Source organism: Capra hircus, chromosome 13 (assembly GCF_001704415.2).
Source record: "Capra hircus breed San Clemente chromosome 13, ASM170441v1, whole genome shotgun sequence".
Lineage (NCBI taxonomy): Eukaryota > Metazoa > Chordata > Mammalia > Artiodactyla > Bovidae > Capra > Capra hircus.
The window spans coordinates 78,245,226-78,257,524 of NC_030820.1; positions in this window are offsets into that span (position 1 = coordinate 78,245,226).

Genomic DNA, 12,299 nt, shown 5'->3' on the forward strand with positions numbered 1-12,299 from the left:
TGTGGGCCTTCCAATAATGCCGTGATGATGGGAACAGCAGTCCTGCTCAGTGTTGCTTCTCGGGTGGATCGGTGACTCACCCCAGAATCATCTGGGATCAGAAAGAAGCTCCAGTCAGTCACTGTCAGGAGGAACAATCCGCACCAGGTATCTTACCAAGAATGCAGGTTTCATCTGTGTGAATCTCTATCTGGTAAAGCAGGAAAACGTGAGAAAGTATTCTTGGTTTAAAAACACACACACAGATAACTTTTGCCGGGTGGAGGGTGAGTCTACTGTTAGCATTTAAAATCTCACCAGGAATTCAAGTAGATGCTAGCCTTATGTTCAGATATTTGAAATGAAGATAAAATGGACTAACGGCTTGAACAGTGCAATATGTTGAACACTGCACAACATATTAACCAACTGGACAATCGTGGGGTGACGTAACCATACGCTTAGAAGCCCAGGAACAGGGGAAAGCCCTGGAATTAGAGGGAAAACCCACCATTCAGGCCTGAACAGAAGTCCTTGGCTGCTGACAGAATCTCCCTCCCCTTGACTTCAGATGAGACAAACCGAGCGAGTCTGTCAGACACACACAGACAGGTTTTAACTAGTTGATTTTTAAACTGAGTACATGCATTTATACATACACAAATCTAGTCTGCTGGCACGTGGAATTAACATCAACGTACTGAAAAAAAAAAAGATGGATAAAAAGGGACTTCCCTGGGAGTCCAGTAGACAAGACTCTGCATTTCTACTTCAACGGGCACAGGTTCGATCCCTGGTTGGGTTGGGGAACTAAAATCTTGCAGGCCACCTGGTGTGGCCCTAAATTAAAAAAAATTTTTTAAATCTATAACATTAACGTAATGCACACTTCTGGCACAAAATGCCATACAAAATGCCAGAAGTGGAAATGTTAGTTGCTCAGTCATGTCCGACTCTGTGACCCCATGGACTACAGCCCCCAGTCTCCTCTGTCCGCAGAATTCTCCAGGCAAGCATACTGGAGTGGGCTGCCATTCCCTTCTCTGGGGAATCTTCCCAAGCCAGGGATCAGACCCGGGTCTCCTGTATGGCAGGGTAATTATTTACCCTCTGAGCCACCGGGGAAGCCCACAAAACTACACAATACTTGGAAAATAACTTCAAACAAATCTCACCCCGTAATGGACATTGTAATAATTTTCCAGTCCCTTGTGGAAAACAAGAGTAAAACCTTTGCAATAAAATGGTCACAGTTAAAAAAAAAAAAAAAATGGTCACAGTTCCGTTGCTGCCCATGAAGGTTCTTTTAGTGAGCTGGCCTCCATGGCCTCCCTCCGCCCCCGTGGGGCCTTGGCTGGTGCTCCCGGGGCCTGTGCCCAGTGGGGCTGGCGTGTGCCTCCATCAGCCAAGCCGACAGGGGAGGGAGGGGAAATAAACAAGGAAGGGAGAGAGCCAAGAGAGGAGGCCGAGTGGCCGGGAAGCTGGCCAAATGGCAAAGGGCTGAATGGGCTACATCAGCTTCTGACAGCGCCTCAGATATCTCCGACGTCCTGTCCCACTGCTGCATGAATGCCAGGGAACACAAAACCCCTCTGCCTGGACGTCACCAAGAATTCATAAATGTTGCTTTTTAAAACAGCACGTTTAGCAGAGCAAAATGTTCATAATTTTGAAGGGTGAAAACCTGGAGACGGAAGGTGAGGTCACCTTGACGTTTCTTAATCAAGTCGTGAAGTTCAAGTTCAGCCTGCCAACTTCTTGTTTTAATCATGGTTAGCGTTTTTCCTCTTTTGCAGGGTTTACGCTTGAATGTCGAAGACTTCTAGGAGGAGGAAAGATACAAGACTGATAATGCTTACGATCTGATTGGGGGGTTTTCTTTCCCTCTCCTCTTTTAGCCTTGCAAAGACAAACAATGGTTAAGGATGGATAAAATATTTAACAGTGGCCATGCATAATTTATTCCTGAGTTGTTGCTTATTTCCAGCTGAATAGTTTGCTCTCAATTAGGACTTCTCAGAACCGCCATGTCTCCTTGACAAACTGACATTAGGCTTATTTTTACTCTTTCCTTCCTAAGACTAATTGTTTTTATTCTTTGTTGTGGTTGTTGAAGTACTCATTCCTAGATGTTCTTTTTATCAATAACAAAAATCAAAATTGGAGGCAGTTTTTCTTTTTTTTAAATATTTAGTCCTGGGTCTTACTCAGCTTACTCAGAGCTTCAGAGACAATCTGGGAAAGACAAAAATATACTTGCGTATATACCTGCCTCTATGTGTGCTTAGTAGCTCAGTTGTGTCTGACTCTGAGACCCGATGGACTGCAGCCCTCCAGGCTCCTCTGACTCTGGGATCCTCCAGGCAAAAATACCAGTGTGGGTAGCCATTCCCTGCTCCAGGGGATCTTTCAGACCCAGGGATCGAACCCAGGTCTCCTGCATTGCAGATGGATTCTTTACTGTCTGAGCCATCAGGGAATGAAATTATGTACGCAAGACTGGCTAAGGAAGCTGTGTGTCTAGCGAAGTAATATATGACTTCAGAAGAAATTTTAGGGAAAAAAGCATATATATATTTAAAAAAATCCCCCCCACCTCCCTAAAAAAAGCACTATTCAGAAAGAACCACTCAAGTTTTTCAGTACATATGCACATCAATATATACTTATTACCTAATGTGTGTTTCGACAGAAATAGGATGTTACATACATATCAATTATTCTGTAGCTTGCTTTCTTCAGGGGACAATATACTGTGAATGTCTCTGTTCTGTCAATACAGCTCTGTGTCATTTATAATGGATTCCTCGCTCTTCGTTACATAGATGAACTCTCATTTTATAAAACCAATTCCCTATCATTTGCTGCTTCCATTTTTTCACAATTATAAACAGTGCTGTGGTAAACAGCTTTGTAAATACATCTTTTTATTCTTCGTTCAGTTAGTTCCTCAGGATAGATTTCTAGAAGAGGAATCATTAGATCAACACATATTTTTTTTTTTTTTTTTTTTCGAGGCGGGGGCCATTGGTTCCTGATATATCCAATTTCCTTCTGGAAAGGTTCTTCTAATTTACATTCTCACCAGAGATATGTGTGAGTTGTTTCCCACTCCAAAACACCTGATTTATTATTTTTATGCTCTTCCTAACTTAGTAGGGGGGAAAAGCATGTCTTTATTTTACTTTGAATATCTTTGGCTATTAATCTGAAGGACTTTTAAAAAATTATTTATTGGTATTTTTTCTTGTATTAGCTTCTCTTTTGGGGTCATTTACAAAACATTTTAAAACCTGAGATATCAGGGAGTTATTTTTGTAGTCTGGGTAAGGTAGGAACAGATTCCATGCGCCCAAGGCAGGGGACCTAGGTTTGATCCCTGGTTGGGGAAATAAGAACCCACATGCCACAGATGAGAGCTGCAACTAAAGGCCTTGCGTGCCGTGACTGAGACCCAGCACAACCAAATAGATAAATAAAAATATTAAAAAGATTAAAAGTGAGCTGTTGGTCTTTCCTTAAAATGTTTTATAGATTAAGGAAGTCAACCTTTGGGTCATCATTTTTCTCTAACTAGTCATTTGCTCCTTACTGTGTGTATCATAGTAAGAATCGCCTGCCAAGCAGGAGATGCAGGTTTTATCCCTGGGTTGGGAAGAATCCCTGGAGGAGGGCATGACAGCCCACTCCAGTAATCTTGCCTGGAGAATTCCGTGGACAGAGGAGCCTGGTGGGCTGCAGTCCATGGCGTCGAAAAGAGATGGACACGATTTAGGACTAAACAGCAACAGCATGTTTATCATTGGCTTTTGTGTTTATCCTGTAGGAATTCATTATTTTCCATGGCAAAATCCTTTATTCGTTTCTCTAGTAGTTTCCCTCACAAATTATGTAAATGTTTACCCAACTTTTATCCTAAGTTCTATTCTTCTATGACTGTTCTTACCTTTAAATATTTAATTCATCCGATAATTATCTGGCCATCAGGCAAAAGTAAGGATCTGAGTGTTTTTTTTCAATGCTCCATTGATTATTCTCACATGGTGTATTGAAGAAGACACTGCTTTTCACTGAACTGTAATTCACTTTTATCATTTGCTGATTTCTTAGTTGGCTTAAATTCAGAAAACGAAGATCATGGCATCCGGTCCCATCACTTCATGGGAAATAGATGGGGAGACAGTGGAAACAGTGTCAGACTTTGTTTTTTAGGGCTCCAAAATCACTGCAGATGGTGAGTGAAGCCATGAAATTAAAAGACGCTTACTCCTTGGAAGAAAAGTTATGAGCAACCTAGATAGCATATTCAAAAGCAGAGACATTACTTTGCTGACTAAGGTCCACCTAGTCAAGGCTATGGTTTTTCCAGTAGTCATGTATGGATGTGAGAGTTGGACTGTGAAGAAGGCTGAGCGCCGAAGAATTGATGCTTTTGAACTGTGGTGTTGGAAACAATCTTGAGAGTCCCTTGGACTGCAAGGAGATCCAACCAGTCCATTCTGAAGGAGATCAGTCCTGGGTGTTCTTTGGAAGGAATGATGCTAAAGCTGAAACTCCAGTACTTTGGCTACCTCATAGGAAGAGTTGACTCATTGGAAAAGACTTTGATGCTGGGAGGAGGATGCTGGGGGCAGGAGGAGAAGGAGACGACAGAGGATGAGATGGCTGGATGGCATCACAGACTCGATGGACGTGAATCTGAGTGAACTCCGGGAGTTGGTGATGGACAGGGAGGCCTGGCGAGCTGCGATTCATGGGGTCGCAAAGAGTCGGACGCTACTGAACTGAACTGAACTAGATGTCCTTGGGTTTGTTTTGGCCAAATCACTGGCTTGTTACTCTGTCTTCTTTGGGGCTGGTTCATGCTGGTTTGATTATTGAAACTTCAAAATACATTTTAGTGTCTACATAGCTAATCCTCTTCTTCCCCCTCAAGAATTTACTTTTTACAAAATCAGTTATTTGGATGAAAAATAAATTCACATGACTCAAACAACCAAAAAACTTTTTTAAAGTACATGGTCTAAAGAAAACGGTGGCCTCCAAAGGGCTCCCACCACTGAGAACTGCCCAGAGCTGCTGTTGCCTGCGTCTGTCCACACGGCGAGCCCCAGCTGCACCTCCCAACCCAGCCTTTGCAGGAGACTCCCAGTGTCAGGGGGTAATACACCTGTGATTCCACTGAGCTGGGAGTTAGAGCTGCCACTCAAGCACTTCGGGTTTGGGGCTTTCCTGGTGGCTCAGTGAGTAAGAATCCACCTGCCGACGCAGGGGGCACGAGCTCCACCCCTAATCCCAGAAGATCCCACACGCCACACAGCAACTAACCCTCTGCACCACAGCCACGGGCCTGCAATCTAGGCCCCGGGAGCCAAAACCATGGGGCCTGCCCGCTCTGGAGCCTGTGCTGTGCTGTGAGAGACGCCGCCGCAGTAAGAGGCCCGTGTACCCCAGCTAGAGAAAGCCCGCTCGCAGCAGTGAGGACCTAGTGCAGCCAAAAATAAACGAATCAATATTAAATTATTTATGAAATCAGATTCCTCATGCCTCTGGAACAACAGGCAAAGGAAGGAACTGCGGTGTTAGCTGGCATAGTTGGTCCCCATCACCAAGTGGAAACTAGTCTACAATTCCAAAATGGAGGAGGGTTACCTGGCGTAGGAACACGTCTGCTACTTGAAATAAGTCACCCAGGAGGTAAATGGAAGGACACTCAGCTCAGTTCAGTTGCTCAATTGTGTCCGACTCTGCGACCCCATGAACCGCAGCATGCCAGGCCTCCCTGTCCATCACCAACTCCCGGAGTTCACTCAAGCCCATGTCCATCGAGTTGGGGATGCCATCCAACCATCTCATCCTCTGTCGTCCTCTTCTCCTCCTGCCTTCAATCTTTCCCAGCATCAGGGTCTTTTCAAATGAGTCAGCTCTCTGCATCAGGTGGCCAAAGGATTGAGTTTCAGCTTCAGCATCAGTCCTTCCAATGAATATTCAGGACTGATATCCCTTAGGATGGACTGGCTGGATCTCCTTGCAGTCCAAGGGACTCTCAAGAGTCTTTTCCAACACCACAGTTCAAAAGCATCAATTCTTTGGCGCTCAGCTTTCTTCACAGTCCAACTCTCACATCCATACATGACCACTGGAAAAACCATAGCCTTGACTAGACAGACCTTTGTTGGCAAAGTAATATCTCTCCTTTTGAATATGCTATCTAGGTTGGCCATAACTTTTCTTCCAAGGAGCAAGTGTCTTTTAATTTCATGGCTGCAATCACCATCTGCAGTGATTTTGGAGCCCCGCAAAATAAAGTCTGACACTGTTTCCACTGTTTCCCCATCTATTTCCCATGAAGTGATGGGACCAGATGCCATGATCTTCGTTTTCTGAATGTTGAGCTTTAGGCCAACTTTTTCACTCTCCTCTTTCACTTTCATCAAGAGGCTTTTTAGCTCCTCTTCACTTTCTGCCATAAGGGTGGTGTCATCTGCATATCTGAGGTTATTGATGTTTCTCCCGGCAATCTTGATTCCAGCTTGTGCTTCTTCCAGCCCAGCATTTCTCATGATGTGCTCTGTATATAAGTTAAATAAGCAGGGCGACAATATACAGCCTTGACGTACTCCTTCTCCGATTTGGAACCAGTCTGTTGTTCCATGTCCAGTTCTAACTGTTGCTTCCTGACCTGCATATAGGTTTCTCAAGAGGCAGGTCAGGTAGTCTGGGATTCCCATCTCTTGAAGAATTTCCCACAGTTTCTTGTGATCCACACAGTCAAAGGCTTTGGCATAGTCAATAAAGCAGAAGTAGATGTTTTTCTGGAACTCTCTTGCTTTTTCCATGATTCAGCAGATGTTGGTAATTTGATCTCTCTGGTTCCTCTGCCTTTTCTAAAACCAGCTTGAACATTAGGAAGTTCATGGTTCACGTCTTGCTGAAGTCTGGCTTGGAGAATTTTGAGCATTACTTTACTAGCATGTGAGATGAGTCCAATTGTGCGGTAGCTTGAGCATTCTTTGGCATTGCCTTTCTTTGGGATTGGAATGAAAACTGACCTTTTCCAGTCCTGTGGCCACTGCTGAGTTTTCCAAATTTGCTGGCATATTGAGTGCAGCACTTTCACAGCATCATCTTTCAGGATTTGAAACAGCTCAACTGGAATTCCATCACCTCCACTAGCTTTGTTCGTAGTGATGCTTTCTAAGGCCCACTTGACTTCACATTCCAAGATGTCTGGCTCTAGATGAGTGACCACACCATCGTGATTATCCGGGTCATGAAGATCTTTTTTGTACAGTTCTTCTGTGTATTCTTGCCACCTCTTCTTAATATCTTCTGCTTCTGTTAGGTCCATACCATTTCTGTCCTTTATTGTGCCCATTTTGCATGAAATGTTCCCTTGGTATCTCTGATTTTCTTGAAGAGATCTCTAGTCTTTCCCATTCTGTTGTTTTCCTCTATTTCTTTGCATTGATCGCTGAGGAAGGCTTTTTATCTCTCCTTGCTATTCTTTGGAACTCTGCATTCAGATGCTTATATCTTTCCTTTTCTCCTTTGCTTTTCACTTCTCTTCTTTTCACAGCTATTTGTAAGGCCTCCCCAGACAGCCATTTTGCCTTTTTGCATTTCTTTTCCATGGGGATGGTCTTGATCCCTGTCTCCTGCACAATGTCATGAACCTCAGTCCATAGTTCATCAGGCACTCTATCTATCAGATCTAGTCCCTTAAATCTATTTCTCACTTCCACTGTATAATCATAAGGGATTTGATTTAGGTCATACCTAAATGGTCTAGTGGTTTTCCATACTTTCTTCAACTTAAGTCTGAATTTGGCAATAAGGAGCTCATGATCTGAGCCACAGTCAGCTCCCAGTCTTGTTTTTGCCGACTGTATAGAGCTTCTCCATCTTTGGCTGCAAAGAATATAATCAATCTGATTTCGGTGTTGACCATCTGGAGATGTCCATGTGTAGAGTCTTCTCTTGTGTTGTTGGGAGAGGGTGTTTGCTATGACCAGTGCGTTCTCTTGGCAAAACTCTATTAGTCTTTGCCCTGCTTCATTCCGTATTCCAAGGCCAAATTTGCCTGTTACTCCAGGTGTTTTCTTGACTTCCTACTTTTGCATTCCAGTCCCCTATAATGAAAAGGACATCTTTTTTGGGTGTTAGTTCTAAAAGGTCTTGTAGATCTTCATAGAACCACAGTTCACTACTGCCCAATGAAAAAGAAAATTAAAAGCTAAATAGAGGATGTCTTCTCTCTCCTCCCTGGCTGTGGGGATGTTTTAAGTTTAGCTGACTGGATGCCCTCGCCTGCCCCCTGAAGCTTGACCTGGTGGCCGAAAGAACCTGAAGCATTTGGGGATGTTTACGCGGCAGCAGCGGAACCCGGAGGTCCCCATTCGTGCCGCCCCTGCGGCCTGACCCTCGGCTACGCTCAGCTGCCTGACCTATTCACTCCTGCACATCTTTCATGCCTGGTGCTTCAGCTTTCTTCTCAGGTCTGTGAGGTCCCAGAAATCCTTCCAATAAACTTCTTTTTGCTTAAAAAAAAAAAAAAAAGTACATGGTGAAAACACTTTCACCTCCTTTGGTTCCCAGTTTACCCAACTGTCATTCCCTTCCCTCAAGCAACACTTATGATTTGTTTCTTGCTTATCTCTCCAGAGACTTTTTTAAAACATAAACCACACAATACAAAAATGCATTATGTTTCCTCTTCTTATTATATAAAAATAGCATATTCTACCCTTTGCTTCTCTCATTTGATGTATTTTGGTAATCTTCCCACATCACTAGATACAAATCTTCCCCATTCATTTTATCTCTATTCTTTTTTCTAAAGACAAACTTTAAATTGTGGAGTTATCTTGGAGTTACAGGAAGATTGCACGGATAGTACAGCATCACCCAGCTCCCTCTGATGCAAACATGTTACACCACCATGGTACATTTGTCAAAACTAGAAATTAACATTGGTACGTGTCTTCATCTGCTGAGGTTGCCATAACAAAATACCACAGACTGGGTGGCTTGAACAATAGAAATGTATTGCCTCACAGTTGTGGAGTTTGGAAGTCCAAGATCAAGGTGCTGGCGTGGTTTACTTCCGGAGGGCTGTTTCTCTCTGTGCCCTCACGTGGCCTCTCCTCTGTGTAAGAGAGCGGGGGCTCGAGCTCGCGGGCATGTCTTCTCATAAAGACCTAAAGGCACAGATCTTATAGGATCAAGGCCACACCCTTACAATCTTATTTAGCTTTGGTTATTTCCTTAGAGGCCCCGTCTCCAGATACACCCACACTAGGGTTTCGAGGTTCAGTACATGAACTTGGGAAAGGTGAAGAGGATCAACTATTCAGTCTATACCAGGACATTATTACTCACTGAACTTTAGACTTTATTTGAATTTCACCATTTTTCCAATAATATCTCCTTTCTGTTCCAGGATCTAGTCCAGGATATCACATTGCATTTAATCCCCATTCACATTTTGAACCCTGGTTTGGGGAACTAAGATCCCACATGCTGCGTGGTGTGGCCAAAAACATTTTTTTAAAAAAGAAAAAAAGAGATCCTTCTGGCTTCTAGTTCACATTTCTTGAGGAATAGTGGTTCCAAGTTATTGGACAGATTGGCTGAACCAGAATCTGCATTTTACCAAAATCCCCAGGAGATGTATCATTCACCTGATACACTGAAGTTTAGGAAGCAGTGATCTAGAGATGAATTTCAACCAGAGTAGAAATCTCATCTATACTGTCACTGACTACTGGGGTACAGTCTGGGAGGTGGTGCCCAGCTCTGCTTGAATTGCCCCCAAGGGGTGGGGTTCACCACTCCTGGACCCTATCTGCTGATTCACATACAGCTCAACTTCAGAAACTTTCCCCTCACTTTGAGATGAAATTGTCTTCCCTTTAATAATATCTTTGTAGGTGTTTCCCCTTGCTGTGTAACACATTCCCACGAACTCAGAGGCTTAAAAACAACACACATGTGTCATCTGAGTTTCTGGGGGTCAGAAGTCTAGGGACAGTTACCTGGATCCTGGCTCAGTGTCTCTCAGGCTACAGTGAAGGTGCCGACTGGGGCCGTCTGGATCCACATCCAACGTCAAGCACATTCACGTCACTTGGGGGTAGAATATTCATTTTCTGCATCTGTAGGACTGAGGCCCTGGACTCTGGAGGCGCCAGCCTTTCCCACCCACGGCCCCCAGAGGGTGGAGCACAGCATGGCTGCTCGCTTTCCTCCAGGCCAGCGGGAGAATGCTTCCCTGAGTCCTTCCAGCTCTGACCTGTAAAGCCGCTTTAAGGGCGCCTCTGCTTAGGTGAGGTCCACCCAAGATACGTTCCTTTTTGATTAACTACCAAGACACCTTAAAGAATAGGGCTTCCCTGGTGGCTCAGATGGCAAAGAATCTGCCTGCAATGCCAGAGACCCAGGTCCATTCCCCTGGAGTAGGAAAGGGCAACCCACTCCAGTATTCTTACCTGGGAAATCCCATGGACAGGGGAGCCTGGAGGGCTACAGTCCGTGGGGTCACCAAGAGTCGGACATGACTGAGTGACTTTCACTTACTTCCTTAGCAAGTCAACTGACCAGTAACCTCATCACGGGAAGGCTATCCCACTATCTCCTCTGGTTCCACCCACACGTGGGGATGAGGTGCGGTCCATCAGTGGGCTGGAATTCCACACAACTCCAGAGGGTGCCATACACACTATCATCTATGTGAGTGGTGTCCTGGAGTTTTGCAACGACCAGGCTGCACAGTTAAGCAGGTGGGACTGCTCTGAATTTTCACATTCCTGGCTCAGTTGTTCTTTTCTCAGAAGCCCCATAGAATTCCTTGACCCCTTCCTGGCAATATTCCTTTAGATAATCCAAACTTTCTCCAGGCAGAACAGCTCCAGCCCCTTCAAACTGTCATCACATGTCATAAGGTCACATGACCATCACATGAAATCAGTTCAGTTCAGTCGCTCAGTCGTGACTATTTGCAACCTCATGGACTGCAGCACACTAGGCTTCCCTGTCCATTACCAACTCCCGGAGTTTGCTCAAACTCATGTCCATCGAGTCAGTGATGCCATCCAACCATCTCATCCTCTGTCGTCCCCTTCTTTTCCTGCCTTCAATCTTTCCCAACATCAGGGTCTTTTTTAACCAGTCAATTCTTCACATCAGGTGACCAAAGAAGTGAGCTTCAGCATCAGTCCTTCCAATGAATATTCAGGACTGATTTCCTTTAGGATGGACTGGTTGGATCTTCTTGCAGTCCAAGGGACTCTCAAGAGTCTTCTCAAACACCACAGTTCGAAAGCATCAATTTTTTTGGTGCTCAGCTTGGTTTATGGTCCAACTCTCACATCCACGGATGACTACTGGAAAAACCATAGCTTTGACTAGACAGACCTTTGTCACAAAGTAATGTCTCTGCTTTTGAATATGCTGTCTAGGTTGGTCATAGCTTTTCTTCCAAGGAGCAAGTGTCTTTTAATTTCATGGCTGCAGTCAAGATCTGCAGTGATTTTAGAGCCCAAGAAAATAAAGTCTGTCACTGTTTCCATTGTTTCCCCATCTATTTGCCACGAAGTGCTGACCCAATGAACAGTAGGCCACCAGGCTCCTCTGTCTATGGGGTTCTCTGGGCAAGACTGCTGGAGTGGGCTGCCCTTTCCTCCTCCAGGGCATCTTCCCGACCCAGGGATTGAACCCACGTCTCTTGCGTCTCCTGCACTGGCCGGCGGGTTCTTTACTGCTAGTGCCAACTGAGAAGTCCCATGAACCTCAAATCGGTCATAAACTGACTTCATGTTCAGTTTGTCTCAACAGTTGTCATTTAGTCGCTCAGTTCGTGTCTCTTTTGCAACCCCATGGAGTGTAGCCCGCCAGGCTCCTCTGTCCGTGGGATTTTCCACGCAAGAACATTGGAGTGGGCTGCCATTTCCTTCTGCAGGATCTTCCTGACCAGGGATCGAACCTGGGTCTCCTGCACTGCGGGCACGTTCATTACCACTGACCTACTGGGAAGCCCTGGCCTGGACAGACATTTATTAAATGCCTTCTTGGTGACCAAATCCTTGCCACCATCAGCTATGTTACCTATCTGGCCATCTTCTCTGTCCTCCCTGGAAAGCACTCTAGTTTGTCGATATTCCACTTATAATGTAGGAGTTATTGAGCAATTACTCTGTGCCAGCCAGTGCTTAAAGCAGTCGACATAGACTGTCTCACTGAATCATGTCAGCAGCACCATGACGTTGTATCATGCCACTTTATTGATGAGGAAATTCAGGCACAGAGAAGTTATGTAACTC